This window comes from Dipodomys merriami, unplaced genomic scaffold, assembly GCF_024711535.1.
Source record: "Dipodomys merriami isolate MVZ:Mamm:240054 unplaced genomic scaffold, mDipMer1.0.p SCAF_24, whole genome shotgun sequence".
Lineage (NCBI taxonomy): Eukaryota > Metazoa > Chordata > Mammalia > Rodentia > Heteromyidae > Dipodomys > Dipodomys merriami.
In genome coordinates, this window is record NW_027203826.1 from 2,769,087 (window position 1) to 2,790,229 (window position 21,143).

Sequence of the window (21,143 nt, forward strand, 5' to 3'; positions counted from 1 at the left end):
GTGGCTCACACCTGTAATCATAGCTACTCAGGAGGCTGAGATCTGAGGTTCAAAGCTAGCTTGGGCAGGAAAATCCATGAGACTCATCTCAATTAACCACCAGAAATCAGAAGTGGCGATAAGGCTCAAGTGGTAGAGCACTCACTTTGAGCTGAAGAGCTAAGGGTCAGTGCCCAGGTCCCTAGTTCAAGACCCATGACAACAAGAGGGGTAGGGGGCAGGGGGGAGGGGAGGGGGAAGATTTGTAGCACCATGAGAAAATGCAGGGGATTGAAGGTAAAGTATGGAAGAGATGAAAACATTTACTTGTGTAATCATGGCTGTTGAAGTAACAACAACTTGAAGTCGATCCAAACATTTTTTTCAGGGAAATTTTCACAAATGAAGAGTCTGTGGATAAGAACTTGAGAGTCACACAGCTAGTAAAACACCCAGGCAGAGTCTTCCATGTCTAAAACTACACCCATAATCACTAACCCTGGGAGGAAGGAGACAAGCCAACCCTTTGCCCACCCCCCCCCCATGTCTAACCTCCTAACAAAATCTGGGTTTAAGGAGTATGAACAGCCTAGACAACAAAGCCTTCTCGCCTTTGTTTCTGACTTCGTGACTAAAATCTGAGCTTGAGGAACCTGGACAGTAAAGCCTTTTCAGAACACCTGTTCTGAGCTTCCCCTTGACTTTGTCCCATCCCCCGAAGTCCTAGTCTATGGGGTACAGCTGAAGTGATTAGAAAAATGGGGTCCAGCAGCCAGGCCATTCTGACCCCATCATGAGACTAAAAACAGTTCAGTGTTCCCTGACAGTAATCAGAAGAGTTAGACCTGAAAGTTCAGAAGACCAAAGGGGCCTGATGAGACTAGAAACAGCTGCGCTTCCAGGTCCCACTTTGGGCCACTAGCAGCGAAACTGGCCAACTAAAGCATTCGGCAGGCAGGGGCCTCTAATGTCAGGCCTCCAGGTCCCAGCTACATGGAAAGTCATGTTCAGTGAGGGGAGGAGATATGTTTGTGGGAGAGGGGCACAAAGAGAGGGTTTTCTTTGACCCAGGGAAGTTTTTGTTTTTCATGTTTACTGGACTCTTCCCATGAAGGCTGCTTCTCATTTCTCTTCTATTGCAATGAGAAGGACTCTGACTTCCAGGATCCCCTGCCTGAGTATTTTCTGGCCAAGCAGCATAGCCTCAGCTGAGCTGACTTCTAATTAGGCAAAGGCTCCATCTAACTTCTCTTGTCCCAGCTACCCAGTCTGGGAGGGCTCCTCCTGTCCTTCCTGCCACCTCCTATCCCAATCCTGCCTTGGATTTCTGTGTCTCCCAACTGGTCCCTTCAACCTCTACATCCCCACCAGCTCCGCAGCCCATTGTTCTACATATCCCAGTCACGTGATGATTGCATGGCACTCACACACAGCCAGACTGCCAGTTCTGCTACCTGAGAGCTGTTTGGCCTCACAACACAGCACCTCTAAGTCTCAGTTTACACACCTGAGAAATGAGGAGGAAACAAACATCTGCCCAGCTTATTCCACAGGGTTGTGAGGAAGAGAAAGCAAGAGGCCCAAGCAATGACACTGCTGCTTTCACCTCCCGATTTCAGAACCAACTGAAAATCAAAATTAAATAAATAGAAAAGCCGGCACCAGTGGCTCACACCTGTCATCCTAGTTACTCGGGAAGCTGAGATCTGAGGACCATAGTTCAAAGGCAGCCCAAGCAGGAAAGTCTGTGAGACTCTTATCTCCAATTAACCAACAGAAAACAGGAAGTGGCTCTATCGCTCACGTGTTAGATCTCTTGCCTTGAGCTGAATTGCTCAGGGACAGCGCCCAGGCCCAGAGTTCAAGCCCCACGACAAAAAGAAAAAAAGAGGGGGCTGGGAAGGTGGCTCAGTGGTAGAGCGCTAGCCTTGAGCTGAAGAGCTGAAGGACAGTGCCCAGGCCCAGAGTTCAGGCCCCATGACAGGATTCCCCCCCCCCAAAAAAAAGAGAAAAAAAGAGAGGAAGGAAGAAATGAAGGAAGGAAGGAAGGAAGGAAGGAAGGAAGGAAGGAAGGAAGGAAGGAAGGAAGGAAGGAATAGAATATGAAGTGGATTTGAGTTGGGCCAAGGAGTTTTCTAATATATCCCTCCTAAATAGAAGTGTAAAGGTAGAAATTAGTTGATGTGGTTGCACTGGATAGGCCAATTCAAGATCCTCCTACCTCAGCCTCCCAAGTGCTGGGATTATATGTGTGTACCCTATAGGAGTAGCCAAAGAGGGAATTTTTGAGCAGCGCACTGAACTAGGGACGTACTGTATTCACCTCCAATAATCACACACTGGACTTGACACTTGTAGCTATTACTGACTTGCAGAAGAGAGTACAAAGATCCAAAGGGAGGAAGCAATTTATCTAAGCTCACACAATGAATAAACTGTGACACTAACTAAGTGGTAGAGCCCTAGCCTTGAGTTGAAAAGCTGAGGGAAAGCGTCCAGGCCCAGAGTTCAAGCCCCACAACCAACAATAAATAAATAAATAAGATATGTACATTGTTGCAGGAAGCAAATTAATGAATTCCAAAGCCCAGATTCCTGCCACTACTATAGGTGAACCCAGGGTCCAGGAAGTAAGTGAGTGACTTTGCTGCAGCAGGAACAAGGCATGTAACAACTCTTTCAATCCAGGGGCAACTCTTTCATATTGCAAGCGGATTCCACTTTCATCCTCTCATTTGCATTTCCTTGTCTTCCTATCCATTCTAATGAGATAGATTCCAAAGTACTACCTGTAGAGGAAAAGCAAGTATGGAGAAACAGGCATAGAAAACTCAATGAAACAAGTTAGGGAATTGGGAGAAAAAAAAATGATCAAAGATGGCTGAGATTTATACAGTGAGGGAATGTGAAGACCAGCAAAGAAACATTCCAGCAGAAGACAACACCAGAGAAAAGTTTCTATGAAGGAAGCAATGGAGTCATCGATTCTTTAAATAAAAAAAAAAAAAAAAAAAGAATCATGAGTCCAGTACTCTCAGGGGGATCATGGTTTGAAGCCAGACCAGGAAATCCAAGAGACTCATCACTAATTACCAGTAAAAGAAAAAAAAAAAAAAAAAAGAAGAAGTAGAAGTATGGCTCAAGTAGTAGAGCACAAGCTTTGAACAAAAATGCCAAGCAAAGCCAGGCACCCATGGCTCATGCCTATAATCCTAGCTACTCAGGAGGCTGAGATCTAAGGATTTCGGTTCAAAGCCAGCCCAGGCAGGAAAGTCCATGAGACTCTTATCTCCAGTTAACCATCAGAAAACCGGAAATGGCACTGTAGCTCAAGCGGTAGAGCCCTAGCCTTGAGTTGAAGAGCTGAGGGAAAGCATCCAGGCCCAAAGTTCAAGCCCCATGACCAACAATAAATAAATAAATAAATAAGATATGTATATTGTTGCAGGTAGCAGGAGATAAGAGCCTTATTGCTGACAAGAAAGACATTTGGGTTTTATTCTTCAGCGTATCAAGAACCAGAAAATATGGGGCTGGGAAGGTAGCTCAGTGGTAGAGTGCTTGCCTTGCATGTCTGAGGCCCTGGGTTCGATTCCTCAGCACCACATAAGCAAAAAGAAAAAAGCTGGAAGTGGCGCTGTGGCTCAAGTGGTAGAATGCTAGCCTTGAGCTGAAGAGCTGAGGGACAGCGCCTAGGCCCAGAGTTCAGGCCCCATGACCCAACCCCCCCCCAAAAAAAAAAGAACCAGAAAATGAGAACAGAGTATCTTAATTGTATTTGCATTATTGTTCCCCTGTTGTCACTGTATTTGACTTTGGTACCCTGGGCATTGTATATATGCTTATCCAAATTAGGGAAGGGAAGGGGAACAAAAAAAATGATGAGGTAAAGGACAAAGGGGGAATCAATGCAACAGCAAAACTCATAAGACACTATGTTTGCTAGGTGCCGGTGGCTCACGCCTGTTATCCTAGCTAGTCAGGAGGCTGAGATCTAAGCATCTCGGTTCGAAACCAGCCCATGCAGGAAAGTCCATAGATTCATCTCCAAATAACCACCAGAAAACCAGAAGTGGCGCTGTGGCTCAAGTGGTAGACCACTTGCTTTGAACTGAAGAGCTCAGGGACAGTGCCAAGGCCCAGAGTTCAAGCCCCATGACTAACAAAAATAAAAAATAAAAAAAGGCACTATGTTGGAAATGATCTTGTACAACTTGCAGGGGGATGGGGGAGGGAAAGAGGGAGAAAAATGAGAGAGGGGATAACAAGTTCGACAAGAAATGTACTCACTACCTTACTTATGTAACTGTAACCCTTCTGCACATCACCTTGACAATAAAATAAAACAGGGAGAACAAGCTATAAAGGGCAAGGAAGAAAGAGCCCAGGTGAGTCATGAGCTATTAGTACTTCACCTGACAGTAATGGTGGCTTGTACCAGAGAGAAAGCAATGGAGATCCTGAGAATCAGTGGGTGTGGGGTCTCTTATGAAGACAACAGGTTGCGTGTCCCCAAAAGCCAGAACTGGAAACCTGAGTCCAGAATGAGGAAAGGAAGATCAACGTGCGATGTGTGAGATGCTCAGTTAACAAGAGCTTCTCTCCCAGAAGCAGTTCCTCCAGACCTCTGGCCAGAGAACGCTGCATTGAATGCACTAAACAAGCCAGGTTGTCCAGCTCAAGGCCCAGCCCAGCTATGGAGCCATCCATGGTTCTTCACCCTGCTCCAGGCAAGATGGCAGACCAGCAATCACTTGCTGTGTATGCTTCAACCAACATTTTGCCAATAGCCAAAACAGCATACCACTTGAGTGCAAGATGATGGAACGATGGAACAAATCTGGGGGAGACAATACAGATTGCCCCTACTCAGGGAGCCACACCATATCTCCCACAGAGAAGCTGGTGGCACTTCATCTAAAGAAATGTTCCTGAACAGACTTGCCAGGTGCTTGCTAGGGTATTGGGTTATATGATATAGGGAGTGTTGCTCATAGCTGCAGGTGGGAAAGAGATGTAAACTGAGTAATCAGGAGAGCAATCACAGGCAGTATGGTCACCAGGGGCTAGGAAAAGGATCTTCAGTGTGTGCTATGGGGTCCACAGGTTGGTCTGAGCCACGGGAGTACAGCCAAAACCATGGCAACGCACCTAGCAGTGTGCCAGGCCAACACTAGAAGCTTGTGGGTATGGATTCAGAATGCTCTGAAAGACAGGTGTTGGTGGCTCAGGCCAGTAATCCTAGCTTAAGGTTTTAGGATTGAGGTTCGAAACCAGCCTAGGCAGGAAAGCCTGTAAGACTATTATCTCCAACTAATCGGCAAAAAAAGCTAAGGCACAGTGCCCAAGCCCTGAGTTCAAGCCTAGTACTATCCCCAGACCAAAAAAAAAAAAAAAAAACTAAAGAAAGAAAAGATGCTACCATAGTGTCTAGTTGGAGAACTGCTTTGAGGATGCAAATCCCAGGGAATGTTAAAAAGGAATCTGAGGGCTGGGAAGTTGGCTCAGTGGTAGAGCGCTTGCCTTGCAAGCCTGAGGCCCTGGGTTCGATTCCTCAGCACCACATAAGAAAAAAGCCAGAAGTGGCGCTGTGGCTCAAGTGGTAGAGCGCTAGCCTTGAGCTGAAGAGCTGAAGTACAGCGCCCAAGCCCAGAGTTTAGGCCCCACGACCGGACCCAAAAAAAAAAAAAAGGAATCTGAAAGGAAGGCTTGGAAGTCACGGTGTGCTGGCTGAGTGAATGAATCATGAATTTTAGGGACTATCTTAGAGAAATCCAGTTGCAGGGAGGTTGAAGAACACAACTCTGTCTTCAAGACACCATGACACAGATGGAGACAATGGAATGTAAAGGAATAGGGTTTAAGCTATGCAATCAGTAAAACACAGATTCAAGTGCCAGCTTCTCTAGGTATTGCTGACTCAGCACCATTTACTTAACCTCTCCCAAACTTCAATTCCCTTTATGGAAAGAGGGGTAATACAATATTCCTCACAATTCACAAGAGGTTTAACAACAATGCTGTGACAAACGTATTGGAAAGGTTAGCTAAGGAAAGGTTCCATACATGGTGGATGAATGAAATGAGTGAGAGAAATTGCAATCCTGCCCCCTGGTGGAAGGTTGAAGCCTAGCATGTTAGAGGATGAGAGAAGCCTTTGGTGTCATTGTAGTGGCCAACACACAGTGGCTACCTGGGCCAGACCCATCTTCCTGCTGCCACAGCAGAGGCCAGCTTGGATTAAGTCCCCATGCCGGCACTCTCTCATACACGAATGCAACCAAGAGAATGCCTCCAGGTCTGAGTGCCCATGATCTCCATTAGAAATTGTCTAGTAGCAAACCCGATGGCACCATTGCTGACTACAAGATCTCTGAATAAACAAATAAGTCTGTAACATAAAACAGCTATCAGAGGCCCAATTGGAGGCCTTTCAGGGAAAATTCTCTTTAAAATAATCTTTCCTAGCCGGGCACCGGTGGCTCACACCTGTAATCCTACCTACTCAGGAGGCTGAGATCTGAGGATTACGGTTCAAAGCCAGCCCGGGCAGCAAAGTCCGTGAGACTCTTATCTCCAATAAACCACTAGAAAAACCGGAAGTGGCACTGTGGCTCAAGTGGTAGAGCGCTCGCCTTGAGCTGAAGAGCCCAAGGACAGTGCCCCAGCCCAGAGTTCAAGCCCCACGACTGACTAAAAAAAAATAGTCTTTCCTTTGGTGCTTTATTCCCACCCCAGGAACTCTCTACATACATACATACATACATACATACATACATACATACACACATACACACACACACACACACACACACACACACACACACACACACACACACACACACACACACACACACACAAAATGCCTGCAATGGAAAACTTACCTTCACTGAAGTTCTTAAAACACAAGTTGTGATCAAATCAATAGATTGTTCTTTAAAAAGTCTCTGAAGGTAGCCAGGCACCTGTGGCTTATGCCTGTAATCCTAGCTACTCAGGAGGCTGAGATCTGAGAATCACTGTGCATAGCTAGACCAGGCAGAAAAGTCCCCAATGAGATTCTTATCTCCAATTAACCACTCAAAAACTGGAAGTAGGGCTGGGAATGTGGCTTAGTGGTAGAGTGCTTGCCTAGCATACATGAAGTCCTGAGTTTGATTCCTCAGTACCACAGAAACAGAAAGAACCAGGCAGAGCACTGTTGTTCAAGTGGTAGAGTGCCAACCTTGAGCAAAAGAATCTAAGGGACAGGGCCCAGGCCCTGAGTTCAAGCCCCAGGACTGGCAAAAAAAAAGAAAAGAAAAATTAATTAATTAATTAAAGAGCGCAGGGACTGTGCCTAGACCCTAAATTCAAGCCCTATGACCAAAAACAAAAACAAAAACAAAAACAAAAAAACCTCTAAAAAAAAAAAAAAAGAAAAAGAGCTTAAACATCTCAGCTAGTTGACATGCCTGGTCTGACTTCCTTTCCCCTTTCGGATCACAGTGAGCACTTTGAGACTCTCAATGGCTTGGAATGGGTGGCTCTCTACTCAAGAGTGCCAGGTATGGTAGCAGCACCCTATCTATTATTCCCACAACAGGGTTGCAGCCCAAGGCTAGTCCCAGAGAAAAATGACACCTACTAGAAAAATAACAAAAGCAAACAGAGGTGGAGGTGTGACTCAAGTGGTAGACCACCTACATAGCAAGTATTTAGGCCCTGAATTAAAAAAAGAAAAATCCCAGCACTATTAAAAAAAAAAATGGGCTGGACATCAGTGGCTCACACCTGTTATCCTAGCTACTCAGGAGGCTAAGATAAGAGGATCAAGATTCAAAGTCAGCCTGGGCAGGTAAAAACCTTATCTCCAATTAACCACTAAAAAGCCAGAAATGATGCTGAGGCTCAAAGTGGCAGAGAGCTAGCCTTGAGCAAGAACTATGCCCAGGTCTTGAGTTCAAGCCCCAGGACTGGCACAAAAAGGGAAGGGAACAGAGAGGAGGGGAGGGGAGGAAAAGGGGAAGAGAGTGGGGAGGGAAGGGGGAAGGGGAAAGGGAGAAGAAGGGAAGGGAGGGGAAGGGGAAGTGAGGGGAGGAGAGGGGAAGGGAAGGGAGGCGAAGAGCAAATCTAAGTCCTGAAAAGTGGTCCTGATTTTTCTTCTTGAGAGCTCCTCAGGGGAGTGTTGTCACTCTACCCCTGACTCCATCCTCCCAGTCCTTGTAAAGATGTCCCCCTTTTCAGGCCAAAGCAGATCCTCCTAGAGGACCACTCTTCTCTAGGACCGGCTGCATCCTCCCACACAAGGGAGCGCACAGTGTTCACCTGGACACTTTAATAACACTGCTGTTTCCTGGACTCAGAGGTGTGTCTGCACAAGCCGGGGGCCCACTAGCCAGCTGTGGGCCTCTCCTCCTGGATGAACTTATATTCTAACTAGTTAGGTGAATGTCTACAATGAACCTGACCTTCCTAGGCTTGAAGGGATTTAGGGGAATTTATATTCAATATTCTTTTTTTTTTGGTAGGTCAATGGGGCTTGAACTCTGGGCCTGGGCGCTGTCCCTCAGCTCTTCAGCTGAAAGTGAGCGCTCTACTGCTTGAGCCACAGAGCCACTTCCGGTTTTCTAGTGGTTTATTGGAGATAAGAGTCTCAGGGACTTTCCTGCCCAAGCTGGCTTTGAAACGAGATCCTCAGATCTCAACTTCCTGAGTAGCGAGGATTACAGGCATGAGCCACCAGTGCCCAGCTATATTCAATATTGTATATTCAATATTCTAATGCCTCAAACACATGCAGCACTTAGGAATTTTTTCAAAGTGTTCTAATCTTCATTACCTCTCTTAAATTTGGTGCAACCCTATGAGGTGGTAAGGATTTGCTATTATTATCCTTAAATTAAAAAAATTAAGGATGGCGGGCATCCGTGGCTCACACCTGTTATCCTAACTACTCAGGAGGCTGAGATCTGAGGATCTCGGTTCCCAGCCAGCCCAGGCAGGGAAGTCTGTGAGACTCTTATCTCCAATAAACCAATAGAAAACCAGAAGTGGTGCTGTGGCTCAAGCAGTAGAGTGCTCGCCTTGAGCTGAAAAGCACAGGGACAGTGCACAAGCCCAGAGTTCAAGCCCCATGGCCAACAAAAAAAAAAAAAAGGATGAATGTGTGAGTGGCTGATCTTGGGTCTTGCAGGAAGTCGACATAAAGCCAGGTCAATGAGAGTCGTAGTAGAGAATAAGACATAGCAATGTATACACAGCCATGGTAAGACAAGGTTCCATTAAAAGGATGGGTGACAGAGAGCCAATCTGTGTGCTCTAGGCAAGACACCACAGTTCCTCACACTGGAGACACCCCTCCCCTCCCCCAGAAGTGAGATTGGCATTGCCTTGCACACATTCTAGGCTGGGTTTTTTTGTTTGTTTGTTGTTGTTTTGTTTTTTTGTTGTTTAGTTTTGTTTTGTTTGCCATTTGTGGGCACTGTCCTCAGCTCTTCAGCTCAAAGTTAGCACTCTACTACTTGAGCCACAGTGCCATTCTAGTGGTTAATTGGAGATAAGAGTCTCACAGAGGGCTGGGAAGGTGGCTCAGTGGTAGAGCGCTTGCCTTGCATGCCTGAGGCCCTGGGTTTGATTCCTCAGCACCACATAAGCAAAAAGAAAAAAGCTGGAAGTGGCGCTGTGGCTCAAGTGGTAGAGTGCTAGCCTTGAGCTGAAGAGCTGAGGGACAGCGCCCAGGCCCAGAGTTCAAGCCCCACGACGGGACCCAAAAAAAAAAAAAAAAGAGTCTCACGGACTCTCCTGCTCTGGCTGGCTTTGAACCTCGATACTCAGATCTAGACTGTTTTCTATGAGACTGTGTCTATAAAGGACCATGGGCCATTTGACGGCATCCGTGAAAACAAGCAGGCCTTGACACAGCACTTCACTTGTGTTTGGCATCTCCTAATGTTTTATAATTGACTCCTCCAGCTGTTGTGAAGGTTACAGGATGTGACTGTGCTGAGACTCATTACTACCAGCTAGTGGCCAGCTCTACAAGACTACAAATGGAGCTGAGTTTCCTGGGCCTACCCAGAGGCCTACACACGCAGGTCCCAGTTCACTGTTACCCAGAGAGGCAAAATTTAGATTCAAATAGTCACAACATTCTTAAAAACAAACAAATCGTTTAAATAGGGATACAGGTCAACCCATTGCAACAATGAGATGTACAAGATGTTATGTCGAAAAACAAACTATAACTTTGGCTGGGAGGGATTGGGGAGGGAAAGGATGGTAAGGGAAGGGGAAACAAAGGAGGAGGCAACAAAGCTTGATAAGAAATGTACTCATTACCTTGTCCATGTAATTGTAACCCCTCTGTATGGTATTTTCACGATAAAAATATATATATATAATTTTTTTTTTAATGTACATGTGGCCAGGCCCCAGTGGCCTATGCCTGTAATCCTAGCCACTCAGGAGGCTGGGATTTGAGGATCGCGGTTCAAAGCCAGCCCAGGCAGGAAAGTCCATGAAACTCTTTTTTTTTTTTTTTAATATTTTTTTTGGGGTCCAGTCGTGGGCCTGAACTCTGGGCCTGGGCGCTGTCCCTCAGCTCTTCAGCTCAAGGCTAGCACTCTACCACTTGAGCCACAGCGCCACTTCCGGCTTTTTTTTCTGTTTATGTGGTGCTGAGGAATCGAACCCAGGGCCTTATGCATGCAAGGCATGCGCTCTACCACTGAGCCACCTTCCCAGCCCGAAACTCTTATCTCCAATTAACCACCAGAAAATCAGAACTGGTGCTGTGACTAAAGTGGTAGAATACTCGCGTTGAGCTGAAGAGCTCAGGGACAGTGTCCAGGCCCAGAGTTCAAGCCCCATGACCAAAAAAAAAAAAAAATGTGTGTCACACTAGCACAGTGCCTGGCTCTAGAGCAAAAGTCAGAAAAGAAAATCAGCCAGATGTTGGCTAGCCCTGATGATGTGGGTGACTGTTGTGCAGAGTACATGAAGATACAGGAAAAGAGCTAAGAAAAAAAAAATCCACAGTGAGTTATGTCCGGGTATGTGTGTGTGTGTGTGTGTGTGTGTGTGTGCGCGCGCACATGCATGCTGGTACTTGGGCTTGAACTAAAGGCCTCTTGCTTTTGCTCCACTTTTTTTCATGGCCAGCACTCTACTTAAGCTACACCTCTTCTTGTGGCTTTTTGAAGGGTAAGTGGGGATAAGAGTCTCAAGAATTTGTCTACTCAGGCTGGCTTCAAGCTGCAATTCTCCCAGCACTCAATTCACAACAGCTGTGACTGGAGAGGTGCCTACAATTCAATGTTTAGAGGAAATGTTTTTTGTCAGTCATGGGGCTTGAACTCAGCCTGGGCACTGTCCCTGAGCTCTTCAGCTCAAGGCGAGCACTCTACCACTCGAGCTACAGCACCACTTCTGGTTAATTGGAAATAAGAGTCTCATAGACTTTCCTGCCTGGGTTGGCTTTGAACTGTGATCCTCAGATCTGAGCCTCCTGAGTAGCTAGGATTACAGGTGTGAGCCATCAGTGCCCGGCTTAAGATAAAATATTTTTTAAGAAATATTCTTTTTGGCCAGGCGCCGGTGGCTCACGCCTGTAATCCTAGCTACTCAGGAGGCTGAGATCTGAGAATCGTGGTTCAAAGCCAGCCCGGGCAGGAGAGACCGTGAGACTCCTATCTCCAATAAACCACTAGAAAACCAGGAGTGGCGCTGTGGCTCAAGTGGTAGAGCGCTCGCCTTGAGCTGAAGAGCTGAGGGACAGTGCCCAGGCCCAGAGTTCAAGCCCCACAACCGCCAAAAAAAAAAAAAAAAAAAAAAAATATATATATATATATATATATATATATATATATATATATATATATATTCTTTTTGTTGTTGTTGTTATTGTAGAGCTTGAACTCCTTGAGCCCTTTTGCTCTACCTCTTTGAACCATAGCACCACTTCCAGTTTTCTAGTAGTTAATTGGAGATAAGACTTCCTGCCTGGGCTGGCTTTGAACCACAATCCTCAGCTCTCAGCCTCCTAAGTAACTAGGATTACAGGCTTGAGCCATCAGCATCCAGCAAAGAAATTCTTAACACATACATAGCTGAGCATGTAAGAAAACAAAATTCTTGGCCAGTGGCTCATGCCTGTAATCCTAGCTACTCAGGAGGCTGAGATCTGAGGATCATGGTTCAAAGCCAGCCCGGCCAGGAAAGTCCATGAAACTCTTATCTCCAATAAAACCACCAGAAAACTAGAAGTGGTACTATGGCTCAAGTGGTAGAGTGCTTGCTTTGAGCTGAAGAGCTAAGGGACAATGCCCAGGCCCAGAGTTCAAGCCCCATGACTGAAAAAGCAAGCAAGCAAGCAAGCAAGCAAGCAAGAAAGAGAAAGAGAGAAAGAAAGAAAGAAAAAACAAAAATTTTCAGGTGCCAAGTGGTGCTGTGGTTCAAAGTAGTAGAGTGCTAGCCTTGAGCAGAAAAGCTCAGGGACAATGCCCAAGTCTTAAGTTCAAGTCCCATGACCAATAAAAAGAAAAAAGAATTTTTAAAGGGACCAAGAGTAGGATTGAAATGTAAGTTAAGACTCTGTAGGTTGGGCACTGGTGGTTCATTCCTATAGCCTTAGCTACTCAAGAGGCTGAGATCTGAGAATTTCAGTTCATGAGTCTAGGAAGGAAACTCCGTGACTCTTTAGCTCCAATTAAGCACCAAAAAGAGTAGAGGGGACTGCATACATGAAACTGCAGATACAGAGGGAGAAAATAGAAAAGCAGATAAGCAGGCAAGACTGGGAAACATAATAACTATTAATTTCTTCATTAAGTGAAACACATAGATCTTGCCATTCAAGATGCATAAGGCCTGAGCTGGAATATGGCTCAAGTGATAAAGCATCTGCCTGGCAAGTGCTAAGTACCAGGGAGAGGAGAGCACTAGGTCTAAGTAGGATAAATAAAAAGAAAGGGGATGGAAATGTGGCTTCCACGGTACAGTGCTTACCTAGCATGCATGAAAAGCTGGGTTCAATTCCTCAGTACCACATAAACAGAAAAAGCTAGAAGTGGCGCTGTGGATCAAGTGGTAGAGCGCTAGCCCTGAACAAAAGGAGCTCAGGGACAGTGCCCAGGCCCTGAGTACAAGCCCCAGGACTGCCAAAAAATACAAAAATAAAAAAATTAAATGAAAACAAATCCACACAGCAACACTTCACAATGAATTATAGAACATCCAGGATAGTCCACACAGAAGTCAGAGCAACTCTTACATCTAGTCAGCAAAAAAGGTAGAGCACCAGCCATAAGTGGGAAAAAAAGCTGACCAACAGCACAAGACCTTCAGTTCAAGCCCCAATACTAGAGTGAAATATAATATTTATGTATGTATACATATGTGTGTGTGTATATATATATATATATAACTATATGCCAACTATACCCCAATGAAGTTATTTTTAAACAGATAAAATCACACAAGAATCTGAATTCTATCCCCAGAACTGCCTAAATAAAATTATAGGCAGGATGCCAGTGGCTCACACCTGTAATCCTAGCTAGTCAGGAGGCTGAGATCTGAGGATCACAGTTCAAAGCCAGCCCAGGCAGGAAAATCCATGAGACTCTTATCTGCAATAAACCACTCAGAAAACCAGAAGTGGTGCTGTGGCTCAAGTGATAGTGCTAGGCTTGAGCTGAAGAGCTGAGGGACAGTGCCCAGGCCCAGAGTTCGAGTCCCACGACTGACAAAAATAATTAATTAATTAATTAATTAAAATTATATTAACAGCTTTCAGCTTCTAAGAACTATAGGGTCTGGCTTGTCTTCTTCTCTTCTCTGGATGACAGTAACTTCTGGCTTTTACTTCATAGTCATTTCCTGCAACTGTGGAACAGATTTTTAATGTGTTCCACACTAAAAATGTCTATTCATGATCTTCCCAAAGATTTTGCCTTACCAGATTCCTTATAGACAGCAGTCCTTTTATTTCTCTCGACCCTGAATTGCTTTGAAAAAGATCCTTTTCTCCTTATTCATGGCGTAGCCAGCATCTCTTGTTCCTGCAGGGAGATGGCCTGCTCACCCATCGCTGAATCCTCTCCAGCCCTTCACTCGATCCATTCTTGCCCTCTCAGCTCTTTTAAGCCATTTTCTGGCCTCATTCTTCACTATTGTTCGGAGCAGCCTACAGCCTGAGCTATTCCTGAAGGAGTCACAGTCTTCCTCCAGCCACATAAAGACAGCTTGATGATAGCACTGCTGCTAGACCGGTGCAAATGAAAGCCTTGCTCTCCAGCTGGCTAGCCATGACCTTGAGGCAAGTTAATTCCTCTCTCGAGCCCTTGCCCAGCCTTGACACAGGAAAATTCTAACATATTGATATTTGCTATCCAATGATATGGGCCACAACCACATGCTGTTGAGTCTTAGAAATGTGGCTAGTCTGATCTGTGTTCTGAGTGCAAAATAGATATCAAGGGCCATGCAAAGAGCCAGGTGCCAGTGGTTTGTAGCCTGTAATCCATGCTACTCAAAGGGCTGAGATCTAGCCAGACATCTGTGACTCACACCTATAATCCTAACTACTCAGGAAGCTGAGATCTGAGGATTGTTGTTCCAAGCTATTCCAGGCAAGAAAGTCTGTGAGATTTTTGTTGTTGTTGTTGTTGTTGGTCATAGGGCCTGAACGCTGGGGTCTGGGCTCTGTTCCTCAGCTCTTTAGCTCAAGGCTAGCACTCTACCACTTAAGCCACAGTGCCATTTCTGGCTTTTTCTGCTTATGTGGTGCTGAGGAATCGAACCCAGGGCCTCATGCATGCAAGGCAAGCACTCTACTACTGAGCCACCTTCCCAGTCCTGTGAGACTCTTTATCTCCAATTAAATACCAAAAAGCCAGAAGTGGAGCTATGGCTCAAGTGATAAAGTGTTAGCCTTAAGCAAAACAATTCAGGGACAGTGCCCAGGCTGAGTTCAAGTCTCAGGACCAGCTCCTCTGAAACAGAGAGACACGGGAGGGGGGGAGGGGAAGCTGAAATATGAGGCTTAAGGTTCAAAGCCAGCACAGATAAGAAAGTCTATGAGACTCTTTTTTCCAAATAGCCATCAAAAATAGTTGGAAGTAGGCATTAGCCTTGAGCCAAAAGCTAAGGGACTATGCCCAGGCCCTGAGTTCAAGCCCCAGTACAAGGGTTCCAGGCATACTGAGACATTGCATAAGTGCAATGTCCCTTAGCAATGTGGCCCCCAAGAGACTCTTTGGTAGCAGAATCCAAGGGGACAATATCTTATCCCTATATTTGATTCCAGCACTTTTTTGGCTTTTGAAGCCTTAAAATACCATTTAAAATTGCTAAATAATATATACAACAAATATCCAAGCTCCTTATTCCACCCCGGTACACAAATCCCACCTCAAAGCCTCATGATAGTATGGGTATCAGGCTGGCAAGGCACTGGGAAATGGATGGGTCTCAGGCCTCAGAAGCAGACCAGCTCTGACTCACAGAGCATCTGTACATCCACACTCCCCTGACAATCTCTGAGGTCAGCCTGGGGTAGGGCTCCAACATGGCTACTGAGAAAATTCCTTTAGGGATTCCTCCTCAAGCCAGCAGCTACTGCCAGATCCCCAAGCAACTCAGCCCCACTCACTAAGCAGTCCCCCAAAACTGCCAGGCAACTTTTTCGCCAGGGAAAGTCCTGCCACTCTGGCTATACCAGTGCTTTCTGTATTCTTGGAAAAGTAAGAATGGCATCTGAGGCTCTAAGAATAGACACTGAAGCCTGTCAAAAGACTGCAAGGGAAATGGATGGAGCTAGAACAAATCGTGTTAAGTGAGGTAAGCCAACCTCAGAGAGACAAACAGTACAAGTCCTCTCTGCTATGCATACAATGAGACCAAGAGAATACTCTTAGGAGAGAAACACAAAGGTGCAAGGCCTAAGTGCCTCTTCACATTTATCTGATGTGATATACATATTGAAACAAACTCCAAGATAAAGAAACAAGAGTCCTTTTTTTTTCTTTTTTGATGATTCTGCCTTCTTTACCTTATGGATAGCATATTCATGTGTATATCTTCAGAAGGGTGGGGGTAGGAGACTGAACTTGAGGGAAAAGGGGTGAAAAAGTACAGCAGTGGAGCCCAGAGGACATTGATCGTTACTATGCAACTCATGAGTGGAGAAAGGAGGGAAGGACTGGGAGACAGTGAGGGCACAGAAGACATTGTAGGAAAGGAAATGAACCTGACTCATGTAATTGTAATCTCTCTGTATATCACCTCTATAATAATAATGAAGTAAATTGATTTAAAAAGAGTGAGAGATGGCAGCTCTTGAAGCAGAAACCAAGTTCCTACTCTAGGTCTGCTTTGATCCAGTGCTATTTCTCCCACACAGGCTGCCTCCCCTATAAGTCCAGGCCAGCTAATACTAAAGCCTTCAACAAAAGATGGAAATCCTGCTGGGTGCCAGTGGCTCATGCCTGTAATCCTAGCTACTCAGGCTGAGATCTGAGGATCACAGTTCAAAGCGAGCCTGGGCAGGAAACTCTGTGACACACTTATCTCAAAGAAGAAGAGGAGGAGGAGGAAGAGGAGGAGGAGGAGGAGGAGGAGGAGGAGGAGGAGGAGGAGGAGGAGGAGGAGGAGGAGGAGGAAGAAGAGGAGGAGGAAGAGGAAGAAGAAGAAGGAGGAGAAGAAGGAGAAGAAGGAGAAGGAGGAGAAGGAGAAGGAGAAGAAGAAGAAGAAGAAGAAGAAGAAGAAGAAGAAGAAGAAGAAGAAGAAGAAGAAGAAGAAGAAGAAGAAGAAGAAGAAGAGGAAGAAGAGGAAGAGGAAGAGGAAGAGGAAGAGGAAGAAGAGGAAGAGGAAGAGGAGGAAGAGGAGGAAGAGGAAGAGGAAGAGGAAGAGGAAGAGGAAGAAGAAGAAGAAGAAGAAGAAGAAGAAGAAGAAGAAGAAGAAGAAGAAGAAGAAGAAGAAGAAGAAGAAGAAGAAGAAGAAGAAGAAGAAGAAGAAGAAGAAGAAGAAGAAGAAGAAGAAGAAGAAGAAGAAGAAGAAGAAGAAGAAGAAGAAGAAGAAGAAGAAGAAGAAGAAGAAGAAGAAGCAGGAAAGTCCATGAGACTCTTTTTTTTGGGGGGGGGGGGGGTCCAGTCATGGGGCCTTGAACTCTGGGCCTGGGCACTGTCCCTCAGCTCTTCAGCTCAAGGCTAGTGCTCTACCACTTGAGCCACAGCACCACTTCCGGCTTTTTCCTTTTTGCTTATATGGTGCTGAGGAATCGAACCCAGGGCCTCATGCATGCAAAGCAAGCGCTCTACCACTGAGCCACCATCCCAGCCCCTCCATGAGACTCTTATCTCCAACAAACCACTAGAAAACCAAAAGTGGTCCTGTGGCTCAAGTGGTAGAGCCTTGAGCTGAAGAGCTCAGGGACAGCATGCAGGCCCAGAGTTCAAGACCCATGACAACCCAAAAAAAATTTTAAAAATAGGGCTGGGAGGGTGGCTCAGTGGTAGAGCGCTTGCCTTGCATGCATGAGGCCCTGGGTTCGATTCCTCAGCACCACATAAACAAAAAGAAAAAAAAAGCCGGAAGTGGCGCTGTGGCTCAAGTGGTAGAGTGCTAGCCTTGAGCTGAAGAGCTGAGGGACAGCGCCCAGGCCCAGAGTTCAGGCCCCACAACCGGACCCAAAAAATAAAAAATAAATAGATTGTAGCAAAAGAGAAATTAAGAGGATCAATTTCTATCTACTCTTAGTGAAAGCTATAAATATTTTCCAGAAAAGCAAGACCATATCTTAGTGAAGATTGTACAGGCACTTGGGCAGTTCTGCCATACCAAGGTAGTGAAGCTGTCTTAATTTGCCCACTAGGTGGCAGTGGTAGATCAGATAACTTCACACAGCTTGCCCTTCACTGGAGTTGTTTTGAGTGAAATCAGTTTAGCAAACACACAGAACAGGACCACATTCCTTGCATACTTTGCAAGTCTGTCTTCAGGATAAAGTGAAAGTGTAACGGAGGCTGGAAGAGTGGATGGATATCAGTTGCATATGACAGGGATAGAAAAGGACTCTTGCTGGGTGCCAATGGTTCACATCCGTAATCCTGGCTATTCAGGGGGCTGAGATCTGAGAACTGCAGTTCAAAGCCAGCCTGGAAAGTGGGTGAGTCTCTTCCATGAACCATCAGAAAACTGTAAGCAGAGCTGTGGCTCAAGTGATAGCATGCCAGCCTTGAGCGAAAAAGCTAAGGGACACGCTGATGCTGGTGGCTCATGCCTGTTAATTCTAGCTACTCAGAAGGCTGAGATCTGAAGATCAGTTTGAAGCCAGCCCCGGGAGAAAAGTCCATGAGCGAAAAACCTAGAGCTGTGGCTCAAGGTCAGTGTCTAGGCCCTGGGTTCAAAGCTCCAGTACCGGCACAAAAAAAAATAAGTAAGAAAGTCTAATGAAAGTTTTCATATATGCACACATCAAAATGAACCCCTTTGTATGATTAATAAACAATAACAAAACTGTTAAAATAAAAATGAGAAAATGCCCAGACCCTGAGTTCTAATCCAAGTACGGCACAAAATAATTCTCAATAATAGCCGGGCACCGGTGCCTCATGCCTGCAATCCTAGCCTTGAGCTGAAGAGCTCAGGGACAGTGCCCAGGCCCAAAGTTCAAGCCCCATGACCAATAATCATCATCATTATCATCATCATTACCATCTTGTTGCCAGAAGCCAGTGGCTCACACCTGTAATCCTAGCTACTCAGTAGGCTGAGATCTGAGGATCCCAATTCAAAGCCAGACCAGGCTGGAAAGTCTCTAAGACTTTTATCTCCAATTAATCACCAGAAAACTGAAAGTAGATCTGTGGCTCAAATTGGTACTAGCCTTGAGTGAAAAAGCTCAAGAACAGAGCCCAGACCCTGAGTTCAAGAGCCACAACCAAAAATACTAAAATAAAAATAATCATCGTGTGGGCATCCACAACTTTATCTTGTGTGGGAGAATCCTGAGCATTTAAACTCACCTGCTAATTGTTCCTGAACTTGGAGTCAAAATTCAGTGTACACTGAATCTTTATACATAGAATTCTTTTTTTACTGGCACATTCATACTTATTATAGCACTTTTAACAATAATCAAGATATGGAAACAGTGTAGGTGCCCAACAACCAGTTAGTGGAAGAAGAAAACATAATGTACATATAATGACAAATAAAATTATGTCATGTATAGAAGGTACAGAATTGGCGATTTTCATTTGAGCAAGATGAGCCAAGCTTGAGATAGGAAAATGTATTTTTGCTTAGATGCAAACCCTAGATCTAAAAGTAACATAACATCATCCTAAAAGATTTTATTATACAGATGCTGTACAGAAGTGTTACATGAGTAAGGTAATGAGTACAGTTCTTGTCAATCAGTTACCCCCTCCTTTGTTGTTCTCCCACTATCCCTTCCCTCCTCCACCTCCCTCCCTCTTCTTCTCCACCCCCCACATACAGAGAATTCTATATATCATTTTTGTTCTACACATCATAGGCACCACTGGATCCAGTCCAAACTTGGAAAAAGCCAATGCCCAGCATGGACTTGGTAGACTGAGAACCAAGTTTGTATGAAGTTGTTACATGTTCTGAACTCTTTGCCTTATTTCCATCCATTTCATTGAAAATGTCACATTTAGTCATAGCTCTAATTTTTACCTCCAAGTTTTTTGTTTTTTTGGGTCCGGTCGTGGCCCCTGAACTTTGGGCCTGGACACTGTCCTTCAGCTCTTCAACTCAAGGCTAGCGCTCTACCACTTGAGCCACAGTGCCACTTCCGGCTTTTTTTTTCTTTTGCTTATGTAGTGCTGAGGAATCAAACCCAGGGCCTCATGCGTGCAAGGCAAGCGCTCTACCACTGAGCCACCTTCCCAGCCCCTCAAAGTTTTTTAAAAGCCAGGCACCAGTGGCTCACACCTGTAATCCTAGCTACCCAGAAAGCTGAGATCTGAGGATCGCAGTTCAAAGCCAGCTCAGGCAAAGTCCTTAAGACTCTTATCTCCAATTAACTACAAAAAACAAAGCCAGAGTGGAGCTGTGGCTCAAGTGGTAGAGCACTAGCCTTCAGCAAAAACGTTCAGGGACAGTGCTCAGGTATTAAATTCAAGCCCAAGCACTGGCATAGGAAAAACAAACAAACCTGGTAAATTCTGAGAGGAGAGAAGAGAGGGGAGGAGAGGGGAGGGGAGAGTAGAGGGGAAATGAAACACAGGACAAAAGCACACACATCTGGGAGAGCAGATGGGCTCCGACTTGACTGATTTCAGCTCAGCAATACACGCTCCATAGGCAATGGGTGGCAGTGAAGGGTAGCTAAGAGGTTAAAAGGTCAGAGCTAGCAGGGGTCAAAGATATTAAAAGCTTTTTTTTTTTAATTGTACTGGGGTTTGAACTTAGGGCTTTGTACTTATTAGTGGCTGAGCTACACCTCTAGCCCCAAAAGCCAATTACTTCTTTAGTCCCTGGCTCAGGTCTTTCAAAACCAAGGACAGATATTTATTCTATGGTATACAATGTGAAGAAAACTAAAATTACATCATGTCCCTGCGCTGCTTCACACACTGCAGATGCAGTACTGTGACTCAAGTGGTAGAGTGCTAGTCTTGGGCACAAAGCAGCTCGGGGATAGTGCCTAGGCCGAGTTCAAGCCCCAGGACTGGCAAAGAAAAAAGGAAAAAAAAAAGTCACAATGTGTACTTGTGTACCCAACTTGAACTTGCGTGCCCTGTTACATAAACTGTCCTCCACTCCGGGACACAGTCTCTCCAACTGCACTTCACTTAGCAATTTTTTGTTTTCAATGTGGAGGTAGAAGAGCCCAGGCCCCTGGGCTCAAGAAGGCAGAGCTGCATATATTAGATGACTATGGGGGAAGTCAGAATGTTCCCTAGAAACTGGGGCCCAATGTCGCTACCGCCTCGACCAGCAAGGAAGACGCGACACCGGACTCTTCTCTCTGCAGTTTATTCAGGACCTTTTGGTAATCTTCTGACCCCAACCCCGGGGAGAATTCCCCACAGCCTTAAGTACCCGCTGGGTAGCCAACCCTGATACGCCACGTGGGAACCACCAATAGGTTCAGGTGCGCGGGAAGCAAGCCAGATTCTTTGCCTTAGCCATATCAGGAGTTGTTTACA

General features: G+C 45.5%; 1 protein-coding gene across 1 annotated transcript in view; it reads right to left on the reverse strand.

Annotated features, from left to right (window-relative positions):
* Uck2 (uridine-cytidine kinase 2) overlaps positions 1-21,143 on the reverse strand; it is a 143,756-nt gene that overhangs the window by 51,601 nt on the left and 71,012 nt on the right. The gene's annotated exons all lie outside the window — the stretch shown is intronic.